Source organism: Bactrocera dorsalis, chromosome 1 (genome assembly GCF_023373825.1).
Source record: "Bactrocera dorsalis isolate Fly_Bdor chromosome 1, ASM2337382v1, whole genome shotgun sequence".
Taxonomy (NCBI): Eukaryota; Metazoa; Arthropoda; class Insecta; order Diptera; family Tephritidae; genus Bactrocera; species Bactrocera dorsalis.
In genome coordinates this window covers 79,133,436-79,159,103 of record NC_064303.1, presented here as the reverse complement: position 1 = coordinate 79,159,103, position 25,668 = coordinate 79,133,436, and the positions used below count along the sequence as shown (strand labels likewise).

General features: G+C 35.2%; 1 protein-coding gene across 8 annotated transcripts in view; it reads right to left on the bottom strand.

Moving 5' to 3' along the window:
• The window catches only part of LOC105230188 (protein phosphatase 1 regulatory subunit 14B), a 48,089-nt gene that overhangs the window by 7,282 nt on the left and 15,139 nt on the right, over nucleotides 1-25,668 (bottom strand). The window contains exon 2 of one of the 8 annotated variants that reach the window (XM_049454926.1): nucleotides 17,448-17,569. The exons of 5 other annotated variants lie outside the window; for them this stretch is intronic. The gene's annotated coding sequence lies outside the window, so the exon portion shown is untranslated. Of the gene's footprint in view, nucleotides 1-6,974; nucleotides 7,170-16,453; nucleotides 17,406-17,447; nucleotides 17,570-25,668 lie in introns of those variants that run through there. 2 more of the 8 variants (XM_049454931.1, XM_049454935.1) reach the window with 2 other exon arrangements.

Below are 25,668 nucleotides of genomic sequence, written 5' to 3'. Positions count from 1 at the left end.
GTTTTCAGGTTATTCGAATAATTTAAGAGCCCTAATATACATACTTATACATATCTTAATATATAAAAATCACGTGTAGCATTGTTTGTTTGCGATGGACTCTTAAACTACTGAACCGATTTTAATGAAATTTTTAACACTGTGTGCAGTTTGGTCCAACTTGAAAGATAGGATAGTTTATAACTCTCCTTATAGTCGCATTATTTATTTATTGCAAATTATTTGTTTATTATTAGCAAAGAGCTATCCACCAGTTGGTGGCGCTAAGAGCGGTATTGAGTGCGGTATGTTACAGTAGATGGCGCTACAAACATTAAAAACATTAAATGAAAATGCGTTGTTTGAAGTTTATATTATTTGTGGTAAAGTTATACGAGTCTATGACTTCCAAAAAAAAATAAAAATTGGGCGGGGCGAAGTTCGCCGGGTCAGCTAGTACATATATATACATAGGTACATATTCTATTTTCAAGATATGAGCTTATATCTCTTCATTTGCACAGGTATTGCAGAAGTTATTTTTAGCTTGGTTTTTAAGACGGATCTATTTGAATAAATGTTGCGAAATACCTTCCATATTTTTGTGTATATGAAATTAACTCAAACAACTAAGAAGGGGCCAAGTTCAACCGAACATTTTATGCTCTTGCAACTTGCATTAATCAAAGCTTACGATGTAAAACGTCAACCAGAGGATCGGAATCTAAGCAATTTTATATATGCATACACCATATATAACTTATACACTCACCTACATATGTATATAAGCATAAGATTCGTTAGAAAAACGTAAAACATAGTCATTATACAAAATCAACCGGATGTTAAAATTGTGCTTTATGGGAAGTAGACGTGGTTGTTGTCTGATTTCGCTCATTTTCACAAAGTGAAGCCGTTATATGGGGAGTGTGGTACTGCGATCCCCTGTGCCAAACTACGGTATTATATATTATTTTAGTGCTTAGTTATCGCACTTTATGTCTTATAGATTAATGGCGATTTATGGACGTGGCAGTGATCCAATTACGTCCATCTACGAACTCGATTTTTTTCTACTAAGGAACCTGTTTACGAAGTTTCATCAAGATATCTCAATTTTTACGCAAGTTATAGCATGCACGGACGGACGGACAGACGGACAGTCAACCGGATTTCAACTTTTCTCGTCACCCTGATCATTTTTATACATACTATATGTATATAATCCTATATCTATCTCGATTAGTTTTATGTGATACGTACAACCGTTAGGTGAACAAAACTTTAATACTCTGTAATAACTGGTTGCAAGAATATAAAAATGTGCTTTTAAATTAGCGCCATTAAAATATGAATATATTGTATTGCTGTATTGTGAAAGCAGGCGAATTTAATAAAATTTTTATTTGTAGAATCTAAGACATTTTTGGAACGATTTCAAATCTTTTTGTGAATATGGGAATGGCAGATGCACTTTCTATGTCGAAAAGTCCAAAACTGAAAGTTTCGCCTTTATGCGCAAGATATTGCTTCCAAAATTAATAGAAGTGCAAATATCGTCTACGTCTGTTTACGCAATCCGAAGTCATATAGAAAAAATTTGAAAGGCAGACAAAAAAAGGAGAGCGCAGAAGCAGAATAATTATTTTTTGAAAACACCTTCAAATTCGACTAACTCTGCAGCAAAAATAAAGGCGAAAAGTGGTTTCACTGCCAGTGTTTCTCACTGTGAAAAAAAGTTATAAAAAGTTGTGAGTATCTAGTGCTTAAAAAAATGAAGATAAAACTCCTCTAAATGCTCAACGGAAGGAGACAAGCAGTTTTGCAGCGTTCACATGTATTAGAGTAATGAATGGAAATCGATCGTGTTTTCGGATGATCCAATATCCTTGGACTACTTAAAAAGCTTTTATAATAGCCTTCCGAACATAATTTTTTCAATTATCCTAAATAAATTACTAAATACTGAAAGAATTAATTTGTAAAACTTTAATATATTATTTGCACTTGTATGGGTAATCTAAATAAATTATTGTATTGAGACTACTGTATCATTCAAGTAACGCAAATTTAAAAGCACATTTCTTTAGTTGTTCATTAAAACACCGTACATACAAGTACACAAAAATATGAAAGGCATATTCACAACACTTGTTCAAAATAGATCCGCCTTTAAAACCATACTTAAACGGAGCTTCTTTGACGTATAAATGATGTATGGATATAAACGTGTATTATAATCATACACTTATACTCTTATAATCAAGTTGAATAAATTTCCACGAAACGATTTGCCAAAATGAAAAAAAAACCAATTCTTTTCAATAGAGGTGGCCAAACATTGTAGACACGTACCCACACGACAACAACATCAATAATAAGAAAGAAAGTGTTACATTCGGGTGTAACTTGCAAGGATCAAAGACGCCTTCAGGTGTTGGCAAAACTTTATATTAAACAAGTAAGAAGGAGCTAAGTTAGGGTGCAACAAAACCTTAGGGTCTTTAACCATTGATATATTTATATACATATATAGCACAATATATAGTTCACTGACGGACATATTCAGTAAAAGGCTTGTTTGAAAAACGAAAATCATTACATAGTATAGCATATGGGAGTTGGGGTAGATCGACCAGGTTTTATCTATTTTTGCCAATAACACCCACTTCTAATATGCTACAAACTAAAAAACTTCCCTGGGTATCGTAAAGTATCTCACATAAATCAACGAATACATATGTATATGTGAAGTAAAGTCAGCCGGATTTTCGAAAATCCTAATATTAGTTATATAGACCCCAATTTTTCCCCCAATTTTATCTATTTTAGGCACAAAGATTCACTGTTATGAGTACAACACGCTCGCTCATTTCAATTGAGATAACTCCCGTATTGGCTGATGTATGCAGTATAAATCACCCGGAAGATCGAAAATCTTTATATTAGGTATATGAGGGCTAAGGGATGTATTGACTCGATTCAACCCATTTGTAACACACAGACATACTACTCTCAAGAAAAGATTCTCTCTGAATTTCAATTATATATTTCACTCATTGAGCGATATTTTCGGCAAAGTCAACTATTAGCATTATAAAAATAATGCCACGTAGCAATCGTGAAATCGGTCAGTCGGGTCCCGAGATTTGGGATTTCACCAAAAAGTGGGCAGTTTTGACATACATATTATAATCAGGAAAATATTCACTCTTAATTTCAATAAAATACCTCGCACATTGACCGATATTTTCGGTAGAAAGTCAGACTTAGCCTCTGGGGTCCACATTTGGGATGTCTGGGGGTTTGAATAGTTATGGCCCCCAGTGACAATTTTTAGACCTGCCATGGCATATCTTAAAGGTCATATCTTTGCAAGTTTTTATTCCGATATACTAATTAGTGTTTGATTTGTATACCAAAAAATGAAAAAATCAGTTTTGGAACATAGGAATGTGAGAGGAATTCGCATGGAATCGGTCAAACAAGTCCTGAGGTATGTACTTTCCCCAAAATGTGGACGGTGCCAAGCCCATCATCCAATTTTGACACCGGCTTTTATAAAGCCCTCTCATACCATTTAAGGAATAAAATTGAATGCCTCTGACGCATTCAGTTATGGAATATCGCGCTTTTAGTAGTTTTTAACAGTATCGTAATACATTGGAACAAAAAAAGCCTCCGGAAATTGCGGTTAAATCTTCCGGTAAATGATATTTGAAAAAAAGTATTTAGCTAAGTTGGTAGGAATGTCGTTAAATACTAATACTAAAAATATCGAACAAAAAGTTTGTCTTAAATTTTGTATTTCTAACAAAATTTCGTGTGCGAAATCGTTGCGGATGTTGTAAAAGGCTCACGGTGATTCAGTTTTATCAAAAACACAAGCCTACGAGTAGTACAAAACTTTTAAAGATGGTCGACAGATCGTTGAAGACATGCCTCGTTTTGGACAATCTTCGACCTCTTAAACGAATGAAAATATTAAAAAAGTGAAGAATATGGCGCTTTAAAATTGTCGGGCAAGTGTTAGAGGGATGGCAAGAGAGCTCCACAGTACAGTGCTTATGAAAAGTGTTTCGAGAACTGGAAAAATTAGTGACATAAGTGATTACATCTGGTGGGGATTACATCAAAGGCGGCAATATAAATATTGATGAATAGTTAAATATTTTGCGTTTTATCTACCATTTCCGGGTACTTTTTTGTCATAATGTATGAAAAAAGGGGCTAATAGGCAAGTAAATATATACTTCAGTTTTACTTCAAATCATATTTAATATTACAATTTTAAATATTTTTTTAGATTTAATAATATAGTACCTAAAACTTCCGCAGTAAGCGAAAAAAATCATATCGACGTAATGTAAAAGTTTACACTTTTACGACATGTCAATTAATAACATGACAATGTTATTTTTGTGGTATCAGCTATTTATTCCCCGCTTAGATGGTAAGATTGGTTGCCATCGAAGTCATCCATTATAACGCCATCGACTTTGAAAATAAGATTCAGTCTTCACTCCTCTGTCCATTTCGTTGATATGGTCGCTATGCATTTAGTGGGGGATGGTGTTAGGCTCGTTGCAAAGAAAAAGCGAGAAAGATCGGTGAACTAGCTGTTTACTTGCGAACACATGCCATCGATTTCACTGCATGACGCCAATATCGTACAATTATCTGTATATGAGGTGTGGGAAATTCCCTCTGGTGGTTAGGGAAGTCTCGAAATGCGAAAGTTAAACAGTAACGGAGAAAGGACATCACGCTACGGAATATCTTATCTAATTCTTATTAACTTAAAATTTAGATCTCGAAACAGTACGAATGATTGCCGACCACTCAGATAGTTCTTGACAATCTTTTGTAGTGGTGAAAGTTCGCCTGTCCTTTAAAGCGAAAATTTCGTAGAAAGTACTTTGGAATATTCTCTTGGCTTGAAGAAAAAGAAGGGTGTGCATGTAGCTAAAATTAATTGACCTCTAAGTTGACCAATGTTTTAATGATTAGAAAAATTTGCAGTTTTGCAAACGATTTGGTAGGCATTTCGGTAAATAAAATATTTCTATGTTGTAACACAGCTCAGAACTATGTGCATATATTTCTACTGATTTAATGAATTCGAGCCAAATGTCAGCATTCCTCGTTAGTTTGTTTCCGCGCAGGTCAATTTGCTTGTTGTGATTTTTATCCTTTGCATATTGTTTTTAAAAAACTGTCACAAAACTCCAGTAATTAAGAAGAGTTAATGAAGGCTGGAATTACAAATCGTAAACAACTTACTTTGCCAATTTTATGAAATCTTGTCCGGTTATCAGAGATAATTTAATACTACCAAAATAGTGTCTGTGTCCGGTCATTGGAACGTACTCATGACCGGTTATAGAAATTAGTTTTTTGTATGAAAATGGTAATGAAAACCGTTTGCCCATGAAATTTCTGTTATTGTAATTTTTGATGCGGAAGGTTTCCGGTTATAAGGACTGTCCGAAGAGGCCATCCATAAATTACGTCACACGAATTTAAGGACTTTTTAACCCCTCCCCCCGTCCTTTCGTGACACAAGTTTTCACATTTTGAACTAAATACGCCGCGGAGAACAAGAAGCAACATTTTGCGAAATTCATACCTTATAGCACATATCGTGAAAGTACTTACTTTTTTGCCAATGAACACGTGTATCAAGTGTGACTTATTGCCACGGAGCCCACATTTAACCAAAGCTGCCATTTTAGCACTTTGTCACTATTACAAACCATAAATAACGGATTAAATGAGTACCTTTAATATTTCCTACGTATTGACCAGTAAATGAGGTAGTCAAACAGAAGTTCGAAAATATTTCTACTTGCTATATAGGAGAAGCATTTATCCTATTTTATCGACAAGGCAGAAGGGCTGCTATCATAACAAAAATAGTCTCTAAATTTCAAAATTAGATTTCATAGATTATGTATGCTCTGAGGCTCACATATTTGGTGTGTGGGTTTTTAAATAGTTATAGTCCGATTTTAACATTCTTGGGTGAATAACTTAATTGATGTTTGATTTGCATACTGTAAAGTAAAATATCAGATGAAATTTAAACCTTTTTTATATGGGTAGTAGGCGGTTGTTATGACTTTTTATGTATACGAGTATTCGCTTAATTTTTACTCAAGTTAGCGGTTTCAAAAATGGATGGACGCACAGACAGACAGTCACTCGCATTTCAACTCGTCTTCTACTCTATATCTATCTTGAATACTTCTAGATGATACAAAAAACCGAGAATAAAAATGTGAAGTGTATCGTATACTGTCGGTTTGTAACATCTGAAAAGATTGGTATTGCAAAAATTCTAGACTAAATCGGAACATTGATATGCCGACATAAGTCCGTTAATTTGATATCAGTAAAGTGCTAAAACTAAGTCACATATTCAGATACAAAATTGTAGTTTAGTACAAAACATCGAAGTAAAGAGGGATGTCTACATATGGCTCTCTAAAATCCTTAATGTTCACATGTATAGTGCCGGAACAAAACTTTGTAAAAATGGACTTTTCAAGCTACCTTACCTAAAATAATAAACATAAAAATGGTGCATAACGAGTATGTGTGTGTACTTTTGTGCATATTGTTCTAATTATGAAATTCGGAGAACATTCTTTCTTGATAATAAGGAGCTCTTCGGCAAAAAATTGGTACACTCGGGTAATATACCCAATATAAAATTTTTCTAACTTACAGTTTACTTGATGCTGTTTACTATATGTCGGCTAATATGAGAGATATCTGAATAAAACTAAGTGAGCGTAGAATATTGTATACGAGTATACTATATGTAGTTTAATGCTGCAAATATGTCGATTCAGTCCACGAAGTACTCCAGCTTCCTTATAACATATAATGATTTTTTACTCTAGTAAGCTAATGAAAGTCTGTCAGTTAATAACATGATAGGAATTAATTATTGATTTCCAAGAAAAATGAAGTATAAATTAAAAATTCACCTTTCAATTTGATCACAGTGTATATAAGCCTGTGTTAGCTCTAAAACCCATTGGCAGGTCTTTCACAAATTTAATAACATTTGAGTGTAAATTTCCTTTCAAAATTTAGTTGTTTTGAGACAGTAGCTTCAAACAGTATTATTGATATCTTCTCAATTCTTCTTTATTGCTGTAGACACCGCTTACGAGGTTATGTGTCGATTTTATAAAAGCACGCCACTCGTTCTTCCTTTTCGTTGTTTAGCGCCAATTGGAGATTCCAAGTGTAGCCAGGTCTTCCTCTGCTTCCCTCAGCAGAAACTGCGTCGAATATTTTCAGGGCTGAAGTGTTTTCATCCATTCGGACGACATGACCTAGTCCCTAACCGCTGTATCTTAATTCGCTGAACTTTGTCAATGTCGTCATACATATGTATATCTCGTTCCATCGACTGCGATATTCGCCTTTGTCAATGCGCAAAGGATCATTGTTCCGCAGATTAAAACGCGTAGCGTAGTTGTCAGCTTATGTTCTATATAACAGGACGCAGATGATGAGTGACTTGTTGAGTTTGGTCTTTGTTTGTCGAGAGAGAACTGTAGTCTCAATTGCCTACTCAGTTCGAAGTAGCACCTGCTGGTTATTTTTTCATATTGAAGGGAATATACCTTTTTTAAGGGAAGAATCATATACACATAACATATGTTTTGAATAAACTCGAAACTCGCATATTTTTGTCCGAAATCTAATTGAGACCGTTGTTTGTATCTGCCAAAACTACAGTTGACCGATATGACACAGAAGAATTGTATAATAGTCAGAACCAATTCAGCAATATATAGTTCAAAACATTATTTTAATATCGGCATATTACACAGTGAAAATTGACGATATCAGAATACAACCACGCCTACGTTTGATATACAGCTAATTTGTAATATAACAATGTTAGAGGAATGTCTCGCACAGTTGGATCTCGAGATATGCGATTTTACCTAAAAGTGGGCGGTGTCACGCCCGTCGTACAAGCTCCATTGACCCCGGCCCCGGCTCCATTAAAAGCATCTCATACCATCTCGGGGATACAATTTTATGTATCTGGCGTACTTAGTTAATTATTTATCGCGATTTTAGCAATTTTTAATAGTACCGTTATATGGAGAGTGAGGGGGGTTATCATCCGAGTTTTTCCATTTTACACTGTCGGTAGGACAATATTTGTGCTATGCACTTTTAGTTATTGTAGCTTTAGTGGTTTAGGAAATATGTATGTACATTAAAATTATTAGAAAGCAGGGCCACGCCCACTTGTTCAAAAATGTTTGCCTACAAGAGCTCCTTGCTACTGAGATCCCCTGTGCCAAATTTGATATCTTACTCTAGTTCATAGTACTTTATATGTTTTCGGTTAATACAGTCCCCCGGATTTCAACTTCACTCGTCATCTTGTTCTTTTAATTTATTTTTCAAATCCATGTCATCCCCCTCAAAGTAAACCTTTGGCTTCAATACACTTCTGGCAATTTTTTTTGCAATCCTCGAAACAATTGTTAAAGTCAATTCCCGGATAGTCTTCAAAAAGAGCAAGAGTTGTCGGTTATAATTCCAGACTATTTTTACGAATAGCCTTACGCAACTGGCGCATAACAGTTAAATGGTATTCTTTGTTGACATTTTGTCCATTCGGAAACTGTCAACATAACTTTAATTTTTGACCAGCCTTGATGTGGTTTTTCGCTTCGGCTCAGCTTAAGCACGATATTCGGACAACCGATCGCCAGTTATAATACGTTTCATGGCATCCTGGTAATCGGATATCATTGTTTCACAGTGGTTAGCGCGACGCTGGTTTTCTAAAAAATTTAATGAGTTTGAAACCAATTTTCACCCACCAATTTCTTTCTTTTTATTGATTTGTTGATGTTTATGGTCATCCTGGAAGTGGTTCATCATCAACGCGTTCTCCACCCTCTTTAAATAATTTGTAACAATCAAAAACACTGGCTCGCGACAAAACATTCTGAACGTTTCGGCACCAGAAATTTGATTCCGCTCACAAAATTTAATGGAACTTCTTTGTTGAATAATTTCACCCATCGTAAAAATTGCCGAATGCACTTTAAGTAAGTAATTCAGAAAGATAAGCATATACTAAACATTAATGATTATTTTGATACCAACTTAAAAAAAAATATTTCGTCGAATGGGTTTTCACGCGAAAAACTCTTGCTATTTTTAAAATTACTAAAAATACGATAACTGTATAAATAAATGAGTGGGAGATATTAAACCTTATACCCGAGATTATGAAAAAGGATTTATTAAAATTGGTATCAAAATTGGACAATAGCCGTAGTTTATGTAAAAACCCATATCTCAATAACTGCTCGACTGAATTTGGTAGGTAACATTATTCTGACATTCCTATAATCTTCTTCTTCTTCTTCACTGGCGTAGACACCGCTTACGCGATTATAGCCGAGTCAACAACAGCGCGCCAGTCGTTTCTTCTCTTCGCTACGTGGCGCCAATTGGATATTCCAAGCGAGGCCAGGTCCTTCTCCACTTGGTCCTTCCGCCGGCGGGTACTGCGTCTTCCTCTGCTTCCCCCGGCAGGTACTGCGTCGAATACTTTCAGAGCTGGAGTGTTTTCGTCCATCCGGACAACATGACCATGAATGTCGTCGTATATCTCGTACAGCTCATCGTTCCATCGAATACGATATTCGCCGTGGCCAACGCGCAAAGGACCATAAATATTTCGCAGAACTTTTCTCTCGAAAACTCGCAACGTTGACTCATCGATTGTTGTCATCGTCCAAGCCTCTGCACCGTATAGCAGGACGGGAATTATGAGCGACTTCTAGAGTTTGGTTTTTGTTCGTCGAGAGAGGTCTTTACTTTTCAATTGCCTACTCAGTCCGAAGTAGCACCTGTTGGCAAGAGTAATCCTGCGTTGGATTTCCAGGCTGACATTGTTGGTGGTGTTTACGCTGGTTCCAAGATAGACGAAATTATCTACAACTTCAAAGTTATGACTGTCAACAGTGACGTGTGTGCCAAGTCGCGAGTGCGACGACTGTTTGTTTGATGACATGAGATATTTCGTCTTGCCCTCGTTCACTGCCAGACCCATTTCTTTTGCTTCCTTGTCCAGTCTGGAGAAAGCAGAACTAACGGCGCGGGTGTTGAGACCGATGATATCAATATCATCGGCATACGCCAGCAGTTGTACACTCTTATAGAACCTTCTCTGTTGAGTTCTGCAGCTCGAACTATTTTCTCCAGCAGCAGATTGAAAAAGTCGCACGATAGGGAGTCGCCTTGTCTGAAACCTCTTTTGGTATCGAACGGCTCGGAGAGGTCCTTCCCGATCCTGACGGAGCTTTTCGTGTTGCTCAACGTCAGTTTACACAGCCGTATTAGTTTTGCGGGGATGCCAAATTCAGACATCGCGGCATAAAGGCAGCTCCTTTTCGTACTGTCGAAAGCAGCTTTGAAATCGACGATTAGGTGGTGAGTGTCGATTCTCCTTTCACGGGTCTTTTCCAAGATTTGGCGCATGGTGAATATCTGGTCGGTTGTTGATTTACCAGGTCTGAAGCCACACTGATAAGGTCCAATCAGTTTGTTGACGGTGGGCTTTAATCTTTCACACAATACGCTCGATAGAACCTTGTACGCGATGTTGAGGAGGCTTATCCCACGGTAGTTGGCGCAGATTGTGGGGTCTCCTTTTTTATGGATTGGGCATAGCACACTTAAATTCCAATCGTTGGGCATGCTTTCATCCGACCATATTTTGCAAAGAAGCTGATGCATGCTCCTTATCAGTTCTTCGCCGCCGTGTTTGAATAGCTCGGCCGGCAATCCGTCGGCCCCTGCCGCTTTGTTGTTCTTCAGGCGGGCAACTGCTATTCGAACTTCTTCATGGCCGGGTAATGGAACGTCTGCTCCATCGTCATCGATTGGGGAATCGGGTTCGCCTTCTCCTGGTGTTATGTGTTCACTGCCATTCAGCAGGCTGGAGAAGTGTTCCCTCCATTCCTATAATACGGTGTGAAAATTGGCGAAACACAACCACAAACACGTCTACTTCCCATATTACACAATATTAAATTACATATTATTCCTTAACTTGTTCCAATTAAGCGCCAAATAATATATCGGGATAAAATTGTCAATCCTACTCTTAACTCCGAAATCCCCAATATAAGGATTCAGACTTCCGACTGGCTTTATACCTTACATATCGGTAAATTTGTAAGATATTTTAGCAAAATTATGTGACCATATAATTGGTTATCGAATTTTTTTACCACGGCCACCATGGGTGAAATATACACAAGGGCTAAATGTCTTATTAGTAATTTTACTACTCTGGAAAAATAGAAAGTAACAGAAATATAATCCAGAAATTTTCCATTTTATTTCAGAAATAAAAGTAGACTGTCTCCATTTTTGAATATAATAATAATAATAATAATGCTAAAATACCACTGAAGTTACAAATTGTAGCAAAGTACGCAGATTAAATTGTTAATAAATCCAATTAGATCCGTAACTGAAAGAGCTAAATTTGAAGGGACGTGACTTGATAGAGAACTTGAAATAGATGCTGCATCCAGCTCCATCTGTGATATATTTGATTGTTAAATTCTCCGCGGCTTATGCTCCAAGTTTTCCAACATAGAAAATCTAATAACTGGAAAAATAAGGAGACTGCGGGGAAAGCAACGATTTTTATCGCAGCCGCGAGCAAATTTCATTTTGTAATTGCGGTTTTTTATGGGATATCCTATCTCTAACTCATTCACTCATCGTGATTCTTCAGAAAGAATCGATCGATCTGGCAAAGACATCAAACATGAAAGATACGTTGCTTGTAACGTTCCGAAATCGAAGACAAAACGACGAGGAACATTTTCGAATCATATATTCAGACACGAAAAAAATGGTGGTAGAAAGTAGACGAAGAAAAACCAAGAATCTGCGGTTGACAAACAAAACCCGAAAATCTCCGCGTGAGAACTTGGGAAGAATACTACGGTTTCTCAGTGTACTTTCCTCTGTTGGATAAAATCGGCGAAGATTTGAAGTCGCGCTTTCTAGAGAAGTATTGGATGGATTTCAGCTTGCTGCTTCCCGAAAAAGTTTGTCCTTTGAAAAGCAAAGAAATTGAAAATGTTATTGACTGCTTGATAGATAGATTCAATAGCCTTTTAGATAATGACAACGTCGTGCGACTTTTGAAGCTCAGAGGTGATGTTGATCACTGTCAATGCCATTGGGGGTAGAAGCAAAAGACAGCATTTCTGGATTCGCCCCTGATTTAATGAAATCATTCCTTTTCCTAACCAAAATACACCTGTTATATCAATTTTCTGCTTTCCAACGTTTGTAAACCGTTTATTTATGTATGTGTGGCATTTCAAAGTTTATATAAAAGTGATTTAGAGCTGAATATGAACGAAAATGTAAATTTCGTAACATTCTTCAATTAAAGTTTTTAAAATGAAAGTATCTGGTGTATCGGAAATATTTTTTGTGGGAATGAAATACTAATTTTGAATGGGAAAGTAAAAAAAATTATTCAATTTATTGACAATTGCTTTTTACACGTTTAGAAAATCCTTCTGCCAAAAGAAATGTTCGTCTTTTGAAGTAAACCAATCAGACACCCAACTTTCGACTTCTGCGTAGAAATCGAAGTGTTACCCAGTCAATGTGTGTTCTATTTGTTTAATAGTAGGTTTTTGAAACATCTGAAATTATTTCCGCAATTTAATGTATGCAAATTGCAATAATAAAAATTTTCAGTTACACCGTAAATCTCTTTCGTAACTGTTACAATACAATTGTTTTAAAGGGAATTTATTGTCAAAACTAAGTTCACATTAGCTGCAGATTTTGAACATAAATTTCAACAGATCATCTATAAGAAATCTCCAACTAGATTTAAATACCAACTATGTGATATAATATGATATATAATATAATAATGTATATATAAAAGCTATCCTGTTATAAGAGCATATGAAATTCACACGTTCCCATATTCAAAACATAATAATTATGTATATACGAGGCTGTCCGATAAATAACCGACCTAACCATGATGCACGCGACTTTTTCAAAATTTTGTTTTTTATTTTTCTACATAGTCGCCTTGTAACTCCACACACTTCTCCCAGCGATGCTCCCATCTCTGTAACCCTTCCAAATAGTACTTGGCGTCTTTGTCTGCAAAATACGAGTTCACGAAAGATATTGCCTCCTCATTTGACGAAAATCTCTGGCCGCTCAGCGCAGTTTTAAGTTGAGGAAACAAAAAAAAGTCGCTTGGTGCTAGAACCAGTGAATAAGGTGGATGGTCAAGCAGTTCGAACCGCAATTCGTGGATTTTCGCCATGGCGACTGTTGAGGTGTGAGATGGTGCGTTGTCTTGGTGGAACAAGACTTTCTTTTTTTGCAAATGTGGCCGATTTTTCGAAATTTCTTCCTTTAGCTTGTCCAATAATGATGCGTAGTATGCTCCTGTTATAGTTTTTCCTTTTTCAAGATAGTCGATAAAAATAATTCCATGGCTGTCCCAAAAAACACTCGCCATCACTTTCCCAGCCGAATACACAGCTTTAGGTTTTTTTGGGGCTGGTTCCCCTTTTTCAATCCACTGTTTAGATTGGTTTTTTGTTTCGGGCGTATAATGATGAATCCAAGTTTCGTCTACAGTTATCAATCGGCGCCAAAACTCGGTCTTATTGCCTCTAAACTGAGCCAACAGAGCGCTGGAAATGTTCATGCACGCACGTTTGTGGTGTAGCGTAAGCAAACGCGGCACCCAACGCGCGGACAGCTTTCTCATGCCCAAATCTTGGTTTAATATGTGACAAACAGTTTCTTTTGACATCTTCATAATCTCAGCTATTTCCCTAAATATAATCCGGCGGTCGTCTAGTACCAATTGATGAACTGTAGCGATGTTATCGTTAGTGGTTACAGTTTTTGGACGCCCAGGACGTTCATCATTTTCCAAGCTCCTGCGACCACGTTTAAATTCAGCTGCCCAAAATTTTACGGTGGTAAACGATGGTGAGTCACCATACACACCACCAACACCACCGTCACCATACACAGAGTCCAACTCATCTTTGATTTGTGAAGGCGTATTGCCTTTAAAAAATAAAAATTTAATTACAGCTCGATATTCAATTTTTTCCATTTTGGGGAAATCACCGAAATAGACTCACAAAAACGACTGTCAATAGATAATTGCGCAAGATAAATTTCTGAAATTTTGGCGAGTAGCTATTATAATATGCACAATTTGAAGTAGAAACTTTTTTTTTCAGATGTGCCGCTAGCTTCACGTTGAGGTCGGTTATTTATCGGACAGCCCTCGTAATACTATAAAAAAAACAGTAAACGTAACAATGGCAAATCGTTATACTTGGAGTTTTCTCATGTTTTTATTTATTTGTATGCGAATTACAGTATACTTTTTATACTAATGCAACCAGTTGCTACAGAGTATTATAGTTTTGTTCACCTAACGGTTGTACGTATCACATAAAACTAAACAAGATAGATATATACATACATATATGTATATAAATGATCAGGGTGACCAGAAAAGTTGAAATCCGCTTGACGTCCGTCCTTCCGTCCGTCCGTGCAAGCTGTAACATGAGTAAAAATCGAGATATCTTGATGAAACTTGGTCCTTAGCAAAGTTTCTGGATGGGCGTAATCGCTTCACTGACGCCCACAAATCGCCATTAACCAAAAACATAAAAGTGCCATAACTAAGCACTATATTAAGATATAAAACTGAAATTTGGCTCAGGGAATCGCAGTAGCAAGGGGGAACCTGAAAATTGTTTGAAAAAGTGGGCGTGGTCCGCTCTCTAACAAGTTTAATGTACATATGTATCTTCTAAGCTACAACAACCAAATTTGCTGAGTACAAATCTTGTAAGAACTTCTATCGACGGTGTGAAATCGGAAGATAACTCCACTCACTTCCAATATAACGGTACTGTTAAAAACTATTAAAGGCACGATAAATCAGTAATTAAATACGCCAGAGACATTAAATTTTACCACTGAAATGATAAGCTTTCTGGGAGCTTCATTTCAATAAATTTGGTACGTGGCATTATTTTTATAATCTTATGTCATTTTGTGAAAATGGGCGGAATCGGACAATAACCATGCTATAGCAAAATTATAAATTCCACTTGATTCATTCAGTTTCCAGTACACAAATCAAGAAGTAATTAATATAACGGGATTAAACTTTTCACGAATAATGACTTTATGTATGCCACCTTATCACCAAAAATTGTTCAAATCCAATAGGTACCAAATATTTGGACCCCAGTACCTATAGTTGACTTTTGATCGAAAATATCAGTCAATGTGTCAGATATACTTATAATTGAAATTCAGGGTTAGTATTTTTTTTTTGACAATGGTGTGTCTGTATGTCAAAAATGTTGAATCGGACCAATACTTTCCTTAGCCCCCATATATCTAATATAAAGATTTTCGAACTTCCGGGTGACTTTGTACCGCTTATATCGGCCAATATGTGAGTTATCTCAATGAAATTGAGCTCTTCTACTCATAACAGTGTATCTTTGTACCTAAAATAAATAAATTTGAACAAAAACTTGACTCACCGCTCATATAACTAATATCTTGATTTTCGATCATCCGACTGACTTTACTCTATATGATTAGTTTTTTAGGAAGTGACATGTTAATAGTATGTAGTTTGGGAAAAGTAGGAGTTATATAGTAATATATAGTATATTTACATATATATAAAATTTGTTCGATTCGATCCCCTAGGTTGACGTTTTGTACCATGAAGTATTTCCTTGGCTTTGATTCTTGTAAGTAGCAAGAGTATAAAATGTTCGGTTGCACACGAACTTAGCCCTTCCGTACTTGTTGTTATGTAAGATTTTGCTTCGCTTAGTAATTGTGTGAAAGGTTTCGTTTTTAGTTTTTGTACTTGTATTTTGTCTCATTCTATTCGTGAATTAATTTCTGTTGTCATTTATGCTCGTAATAATATTTTTATATATGGTATTTACTTGAGAAATACGCTGAGAAAATAACTAAGTAAACATAGCGGTTATTGTTAACAACACAAGAGAAAAACACAAAATGTTAATGCACCCGATGTAAAACACAATAACTAGAGCAAAAAACATTGCATTAAAACAAAGAAACGCGATACATACGACCGATCCAAATCAAGTTTTTGTATGGAAAACTTTTTTGTGTGACAAGATGTCTTCACGAAATTTGACACAGATTTTTGTGCAAGACAACACTTCAATATCAGATATGCTATATTAGCTGTCGATCAATTTCGATATATTGGTCAAAATCAACATAAAGAATTGGAATAGCAGCCTATGTAATAATTTTTGTCAAAATGAAAGCACATCATAATGAAATAAGATATAAAACTAAAGTTAAATACCTGTTTCTTCCATAGGGAATGATTTCGTTGAAGAAGCTTGTGAAAATTGTAATTGTATAGTTTACTATTTCCACGAAAGTGGAATTATGAAATTTCCTTCAAAATGTAACTAATAATCGAACTATTTTTCGGTAAAAGTTCCGATATTTTTACATATGTAATTGCCGCTCGATTGATGTTACATACGAGGTATCGCGAATGTTGAATTTTCGCGGGCCACGTGTATTCGATTTTCCAATGTTTTACTCCTTTATGTTGGCAAGCATATCCGTTTTTTATGCTGACAGGGTCGGCTATTTTGAATGTCTAGCAAATTTTAACAGCTGTTTTGCTTGGACACAGTTCCTTCGCCTTCACTTTCGACCAAAAATAGTGTCGCTTTGGCATTGCTCATGAGTGCTCAATCCGTGACGACCCACATCTGTTCCATTTGGTTATGACCAAATGGTTTCCACCAAAGGTAAATCATGGAAGCTGCTCTTTCTTAGGAATTAGAAAATTCGCGATTTTTCTATTTACAAGTTACATATATATTTGGAGTACTCACAACCTGTCATAAAGCATCGTAAAGTCACAAAATTAAAAATTTTTACACTTGTTTAAAAAATTGTTGTTGGATTACATACAAAAATTAGTTTACACAATTACAATTTTCAATGCTGTGTTTTCGAATCGTTATAACTTATAACTTTATGAGACTATATGAAACCCTTAATTATTAGTGAAAATGGAATAAAACATATAAAAGTAAACAAAATATTACTACAAATAACAATAATTTTCACATACACTGTGGCTCACATATACAGTATCAATGTATTGTGGTATTTGTTAAAAGACTTTTTTGCGCACCTACATTAGTACATTACTTATATATTATATGTACTATACATATGTAAAAAATAAAATTATGATATTTGGCGTGATTGTTCGATATCACATTTTTTTTTACGATTTTCAGGTAACACAGGAATGTCAAATTAAAGTTACGTACCAAATTTAAAGTGATTGATTAGTTCCTGAGATACAGGAATTCTCCTAAAGGCGGACGGTATCACACCCATTTTTGATACCTGCCTTTTTGCACCCCTTGGCTGTCAAATTTGCGTTGCAGCACTTTTCATGAAAAAAAAAATTTAAGTTTACATTTAACTAAGTATATATTTTTGAATACGAAATCATTGTATTATTGTAATTTTACCAAGTGCACCCAGGGAATTTTGTTCAGGTTGCTTAGTAATGTGAATATATATATAGCTTAACACGCTATGGCTTGCAAATAGTCTTTTCTTGTTTCTTGTGCTATATTTAGGTCAATTATTACATATGTTGTTGTAAATATAAAGTCCTTAGCCCAAATTACTAGCCTTACATGAACTTAACTTTCCAATACTAATATTTATTTCCTAAATATTAAAGCTGAATTAGTATATATGATTTTTATAATCTTTATATAGTTTAAGTATGAAGTAATCAGAAAAGTATTAAACTCAACTTCGCAAAATAAAAGTAAATAGAAAGAATAAATTGTGAAAATAGCAACCCACGCATTTCTTACAATAATACACGAATTTTTCGTTCATTATTATCGTTAGATCATACGTTTCAGTGACTAATTGTTAATTTGCGACCAAGTTCTTTTGACGCCCTTCATGAGGTAACATTCCCAAATGGGTTAAGGCTGATCGACTTCGCCGAGGCCCGAAGGTTATTTGTAGGACCAGATTCCAGCATAAGAAAATGCATCATGCTGCCTGGCTGTCTCCGAATCGAGAAGCCACCAACCACATCGATCATGTTGTGATAGACGGAAGACACGTCTCTAGTGTTTAAGATGTGCGTACGCTCCGAGGTCGTAACATCCACTCAAACCACTATATTGTTGCAGCCGAACAGTTTTCTACTCGGCTTGTACTCCTGCTCTGTGAGAGCACTCATCAGCAACTCAGTAAAAGGGAACTGTGATGGCATTTCAAGTGCAAACGAAACCATTGGTTTTCGGAAGAGGCAAAAGAACAGCTGGTACGACGGGGAATGTCGTGGCGCAGCGTTACAATCAACCAAAGCTGAAGAGGGAAGCGAGACGCATTTGCAGACAGAAAACGAAAAAGGCCGAAATGCGTGATTATGAAGAGCTTGACAAGCTGAAGATAGAAGCATCACCCAGGAGATGGCGAACCTGATTCCCCAATCGATGATGATGGAGCAGACATTCCATTCTTCGACCATGAAGAAGTCTGAATAGCAATTACTGGTCGGAAGACAAGAAAGCGGTGGGCCGACCTATTCAAACAAGGCGGCGAAGAACTTATACTGATCATGCATCAGCTTCTTTGTAGAATATGGTCGGACAAAAGCATGCCCGACGATTGGATTTTAAGTGTACTTTGCCCAATCCACCAAAATGGAGACCCCACAATCTGCGCCAACAACCGCAGGATAAGCCTCCTAAACTTCGCATATAAGGTTCTATCGTAGCTGGGTAACCAAGGGCCCTGGGCCAAATTAAAAAATGGGGTCCACTGCTATGTAAACTGGTAAGGTTTTATCAAATAATCCAAGCTTGATGCGGTTTTGTTTTTAATTGCTTTTAGCGATAAATGTCGGAGTCGACATTTTTGTAAAGTTTTGGATACATAATTGATGTTCAATACACTGTGCTTGAATTCGCAAAGTAACACGAACTTGAAATTGACCATTTTTGGTTTAATAGTCTCTGCTTCACTACGCAGATCTCTATTAGAACTATTTGTGATAATGCGTTGATAATATCAAAATAATAAGTTTTATTGCAGAACTAACTAATGTACCCACAATGTTCCCAATTCCCTACTTTTGAATTTCTCGCAACTGAGTTGTCATGATTAAATTGGGGTTGCAACCTATCATATTTGTTTTGAAAATGGGAGACACTACCAAAAGTGCAGTCCGATCGAGATTTTTGGTAAAGATTCGAAGACCCCTGATCTGAGGGCACCGGAGCGCAGCCCCGCTTAGCCCCTAGGTAGCTACGCCGCTGTACACATAATCTATTCAAATGGTAAGAACAATAGTTGAAGCTTTAATTAAACGCTGCATACTTTTAAGCGCATCTTTTTGGTGAGCTGCTTAAACTTGTGTGGTACTTAAGTTTCAGTACCACTGAAGAAAGTTAAAAACAAGCAAACATATCAGTGAAGCTAATATAATAGTATAAAAAAAAGCAAAACAAGTAAGAAAGAGCTTAGTTCGGGTGCAACCAAACATTTTATACTTTTGCAACTAGCAAGAATTAAAACCAGGAAAATACTGTTAGGTGTAAAACCAATCATATAGAGTAAAGTCAGCCGGTTGTTCGAAAATCCTGACAATGCGTTTTTTGAAAATTGCTGAAAGACGAAAATTAGTAAAGTGGAATTTCAACTTAACAGTCTAATAAAAAATATTAATTGCAGATAATTAAATCATTGCTTGAATATATTTTACTGTACCATTTATCTCTTTTAAAATTTCGCTCATATTTATAATAATTGTTATATACATCGCTACTTATTGCTGGATAAAATTTCATAAGCTCCACTTGGCAAAAATCTTTATGATAATAAAACATACTCAGAAGTAAACTACCAACTTCTTATCAAGCAAGTAAACTATAATTTACTTGAGCTTATAATATTTAATATGATTTCTTGATTTCAGGCTAGAGAAGTGAGGAAATATTATCCCATACATACAAATTGTCAAGTAACGGCAATTCTTCATTTACATCTCCGGCTTATATGGAAGACAAGTAAATTTTGTTTCCTAGGTTGGTACAACTGATGATGCCAAAAGTAGCGCGATCTGTCAACAAGTGTGTTTACAGCAGCTTTTTACATATGTCAGTCAACCTCAGTAGTGTTTGTTGAAATTTACAATGACCGATAATATAATATTGATCAACGTAGTATTTGTACGAACGAGTTTTCGTGTGCCGACATATTGAAAATGTTGCAGAAGGCTTTTGGTGAATCTGTTCTATCAAAAAAGCGCATTACGAGTGGTACAGACATTCAAGGAGGGTCGGGAGACCGTCGAAGACATGCGTTCTAGACAGCCTTCACGAGTGACCGATGATAACATTGACAAAGTGAAGGAAATTGTTGCCGAAAATAGCCGTATGAGCTTGAGAGAGATTTCCAATAAATTGGAGATTGTTCCTTTAAAAATGGTATCGAGAGCAGTTAGCTGCAGATATGCTGGATCGAACCAATTCGGATCCCACCTTCATGGAACGCATAATTACTGGTGACTAGACATGGGGCTACGAATATGACACACTAACGAACCAGCAATCATCCGAATGGCGGCCCAAAGGCACGCCAAAACCGATCGAAAGTAAAGGTAATGCTCATTGTTTTCTTCGCTGTTCGTTGATAAATATCATTGAGCAAGCACCTTATTCACCTGACATAGCCCCTGTGACTTTTTCTTATTCTCCCTTCTGAAATCTCCACTTCGGGGAACATGCTTCGACTCAATTGAAGACATAAAAACAAAAGTTGATGGCCATCCCAGAAAGTGCCTATAAAAAATGTTTTTACGATTGGAAGAAGCGTTGGCAGATGTGCATCGCTTCAAATGGATGTTCCTTTGTAGGCGGCAAAATAAATTTGGATGATGATCGAAAAATTTTCGTTTTATTTATAAGTTCCCTATACTTTCTTAACAGGGTGTGCATATATATATGTATGTAAATATATGGTATGTATCTTCCAATTATATTTATAATGTAGGAAGCAGCAATTGTCCATAACAATTAAGCATTATGTTAATTTTTTGTCCCCTCTATAGTCAGGATAATATATTTTTGGATTTAAACTATCTTAAGAAAACTGAAGATTTAATTCGTTCGAAACTATTTTTGGCAATTATTGTTTTTGTGTCGCCCCGTGGATTCAGATAATTTTATGTTACACTATAATTTAAGATAATAATAAATGTACATGCATATACAGTCAGCGTCATATTTCATAGTACGGCAATTTAAACTAAGTTTTTCTGATTTCAATCCACTTAAATGATAAAATTTCCTACAAGTTTGTCATGTACATTTTTTCTATAGCTCTTGTCATTTACAAGATATATATATACAGAAAATGCGAATTTCGTGTAAAAGTGAGGTTTAGAGCCCCGTACTACCGGAACGGTTTGAGCTACGACTTTGTTGCACTTTTGTAGAGTGAACAATTCTGAGAAATATGCCTCCAAAGTCAAAGTGATACCATAAAATACCTCTGAACTGTAGGAATTTAAAGATAAAAAATCACGATTGTAGTGTATTTTCAATGAAAAATTTTTACATACCTTGGTCCAGTTCTTAATGTTAATATTAAGAGCTAAAATTTTCTGGGAATTCTTTTTAGGGTATTTCCAATTTCGTGACGGGATTGAAAAAAAAAATTTTCCTTGGAAATACCCTAAGAAGAATTCCCAGAAAATTTTAGCCCTTAATATTAACATTAAGAATCTATATATATATATATGTATATTAGGTCTACAACTTTGCTTTGTTTTTTTGTAAATTTAAGGCTTTATTGTATATATAAAAACGGCCCAAAAGTATTTTCCATTATTCCCTCAAAAAGTAATGCACGAAATGCTTTATGATCCATTTTTAACACAATTTGCTTTACAAAAATTCTATATTTTTTAATACCTAATAGAAATCATATACATACATAGATGGTAGTAGAAGAGTAATAGTATTGTCTATGTATGTGTCAGCCTCAGCTAAAGCGTGGACGGGTCCTCAGCCGCACTTTTCTTGGAATTAAAAAAGAAAAGCAAAATTTCCCGCAAATGTCGAGACTTCGGCACAAAAAGTGACATTTTCAGTTGAGAATAAGTTTGGGATGCAAACAGATCTCTACAAATATTTTGTTGGGTTAATGTTGACACAAATGTCCAAGGTCGATATAAAATGATTTAATCGATTTAATCGGCCAGTGCTTGAATCTAGACACATCTATTGGGAAACGGCGGAAGCAAAGTTGTAGACCTAATATACATATGTATACAAGTGGATCCGGCCACGCGTTGCTGTGGTATAGATTTTATTTTATTATTCATATAATAAACTATTCAATACAGTGAAAATTTCATTTACGAATAAAGGGGATTGCACTAGAGGACTAGTTTTGAATATGTTCATACTAATAAATGTCAATGAAAAAAATAACGAATATAAGGCTGTTTTCGTAGTTATGTTAACAGCATCTGTCAATTCTAGTTAAAAAAGGTTCTTTACAGAAAGAAGGAATCATGGTTAAATTTACCACAATTTAACTGACAAATGGCTGCTAACCAGATATTGAGATTATGGCCCTTAAGATTTGGCATTTTACTGTAAATTATAATAGCACTTGAACTTTATTAATTCGAATCACGATAATCCAAAAAAAACTTACTGAAGGGAATTTGGTTGCAATTCGGCTTATATTGCTAATTCAAGAGTTCAAGTTATGGAGAACTTTGAGTTATAGAAGTTTGAGTTATGGAAATTCAACTGTATTACATATTTTTTGGGAGATTGTGAATATATGCGTATGTTTAGAAATACGAATATATTCAGTGAAATCTCCAGACACTGACGAACCAGCCTTTCTGTCCAGTTACGAGAGTTGTCTGTTTAATAAATTCTACTTAATAAATATCAACAAATTGTGAGACCGGTCAATATATTAATGGAGATGTCCACTTAAGAGAGAGTCTATTTAATACAGCTTTCATTGTATTTCACATTTATGAATTGTTTTGACTATCTTATCTTCTAAGTTGCCTCAAGCTGGACACAGTGTGATAAATTTTGCTAAAATCGGTTCAGCAGTTTAGGAATCCATCGCGGACAAACAACGTGACACGTAATTTTATATATAAATATTTATATACATATGTATATACGATTCATATCTATCTTGATTAGTTGTAGGTGTTGCAAATTACCGTTGGAGGAACAAACCAATTATACTCTGTAGCAACGTTTTGCGAGAGTATAAACAGATAGTCAAATTTTGCAGAGACGTACAAGGCGTGTTTGAACTAGTGATGAGCGATATTTCACTACCGGTGATTTTTTCACTGTGATTGAAAAATCGCAAATCGCAACTGCAATCACATTTTATAAATAGCAGTTCGCTTCTATAAACTGCGATTGCGATCGCAGTTCGAACCTGTGAATTGCGATCGCAATTCGAAACTGTGATCGCAGTTCGAACCTGTGATCGCAGTTCGAACCTGTGAATTGCGATCGCCATTCGAAACTGTGATCGCAGTTCGAACCTGTGAATTACGATCACAATAGCAAATAGCAGAAAAGTAACAACTTTCTTCAGGTATTGTATATATCGTATATGCTATTTTTCGTCATAGCGGTTTGAAGTTTTGAGTGTAACGTTCTTATAATTTTTAATAATGGCAGGAAATTTATCAAGGAAAAGAAGTGAAGTGTGGCACATGTTTGAAGTAGTAGATGAAATATATGCAAAATGCAATATTTGCAAAACAAAAATTTCATATAAAACATCTTTAACAACCAGAAGTTTCAATTACTTATGGAATATTTTAATTTATTATAATTAAAATTTTAATTTTAATTTTATTTATTTGAAAGCTTTTGTGATGAATTTAAAAAATTAGCTTAGAGTACAAATTGAAACTCTTTTCATGGTAATATATATATAGTATAATTATTTAAATTAAGTTTTTAATAACACTTAGTAATAAATTATATGAATTTTAATAAAAATGGAGCTACTTTTACTGTTTTATATTTATTCATTCTTTGTTAAGATGCTCTTATAATTATTTCGTTTAACCGAATATTATTTAATTTAAAACAAGAATTGTAATTAATTAATTTCAGAAAAAAATATGGAATAAAAAAATTACGGGTTTTTAATATTTTCCCAAAGATTAGGAAACTCCCGTTATTAATTTGGTCTGGAAAATATTATTAGCGGGTATTCAAAACATTCTGATGGATTATGGAGTTTATTAGTTTTTCTTTGAAAATATACAAATACATACAAATAAACTATGCAATAAGCTCTAAGTTTCAGGTAGCAGAACCGCTCCAACATTTGCGAAAATGTAGTGAAAAGAAAGGCGTAAAAACGTGACTCGAGTTACAAGAGCCAAAAGAGAATTTGCCGCCAATAACGACAAAAGGTTCAGTCGTTCCCACGACAGTCAGGTGTACGTAACTGGACTGGACCCGGACTTGTATTCAGCCAAACACTGTCAAATCGGCAGAATCTGCCGCTACAACAGCAACAACAAAAGGTCTCCGTTTGAACGTCGACTTAGTTGCGATCGCAATAGCAATATAAAATCACAGTGATTTAAAAATAGCAATCACTGAAATCACAGTGATTATAAATCGCAATATCGCTCATCTCTAGTTTGAACACATATACTATATGTAGTTTGCTAAAAAACTGCAATGCTGGTTGCAATATAAGGTAGGATATGCAAATTTGTATCTTGTTTATACATAGTTTTAAAATAGGCCTAATCAGAACGAGATAAAGAGAAATATGATGATTAATTATTTTTATTATTAAAGGCTTTAATACTAATATACTTGCATATAGCACTATTCAACACTAATCTAGGTATAGAACCACACCGACTTTTTTCGAGAAATTTAGTAAGTAAAATGTGTTTATAATTTCGCCGCTCTCCGAAGCTAGTCTCCAAAATCGAAATATCTGCGTTCAAAATTAAATTTATTACAAATTCCATATTAATTATAACATGCCAATTACCAAAAAGTCAAGCTTATATGAAATATTGTTAAAAATGATGAAGCGTCCTTTCTCCTGATGTGCATACTTGTATAAATACTTTTCGTATTAAACTTTGAGCAAAAATACGTATGCACACATTTATTTGTATATTTATTTTTATAATTTTAAAGAAAATTACTTTGAATCTTCATAATAAATATCACGTTCATAGACTTCATCCAAATTTACTCTTTCGAATTATACACACATTAGCTTTCATGGGGCTTAATTTTTTTCATTTGTACTCGGTACCCACGGAACCGCACATAGGCGAAAATTTTCCTGTTCATCACGACTTATGAACTTTCTATTCGAAATGGCTTCCATCAGGATATTCAAATTTTTACAAAAATTAGATGACGTTTTCCTTTTTTTCGAAAACCTAACTTCGGTGGCTTTTACCATAGC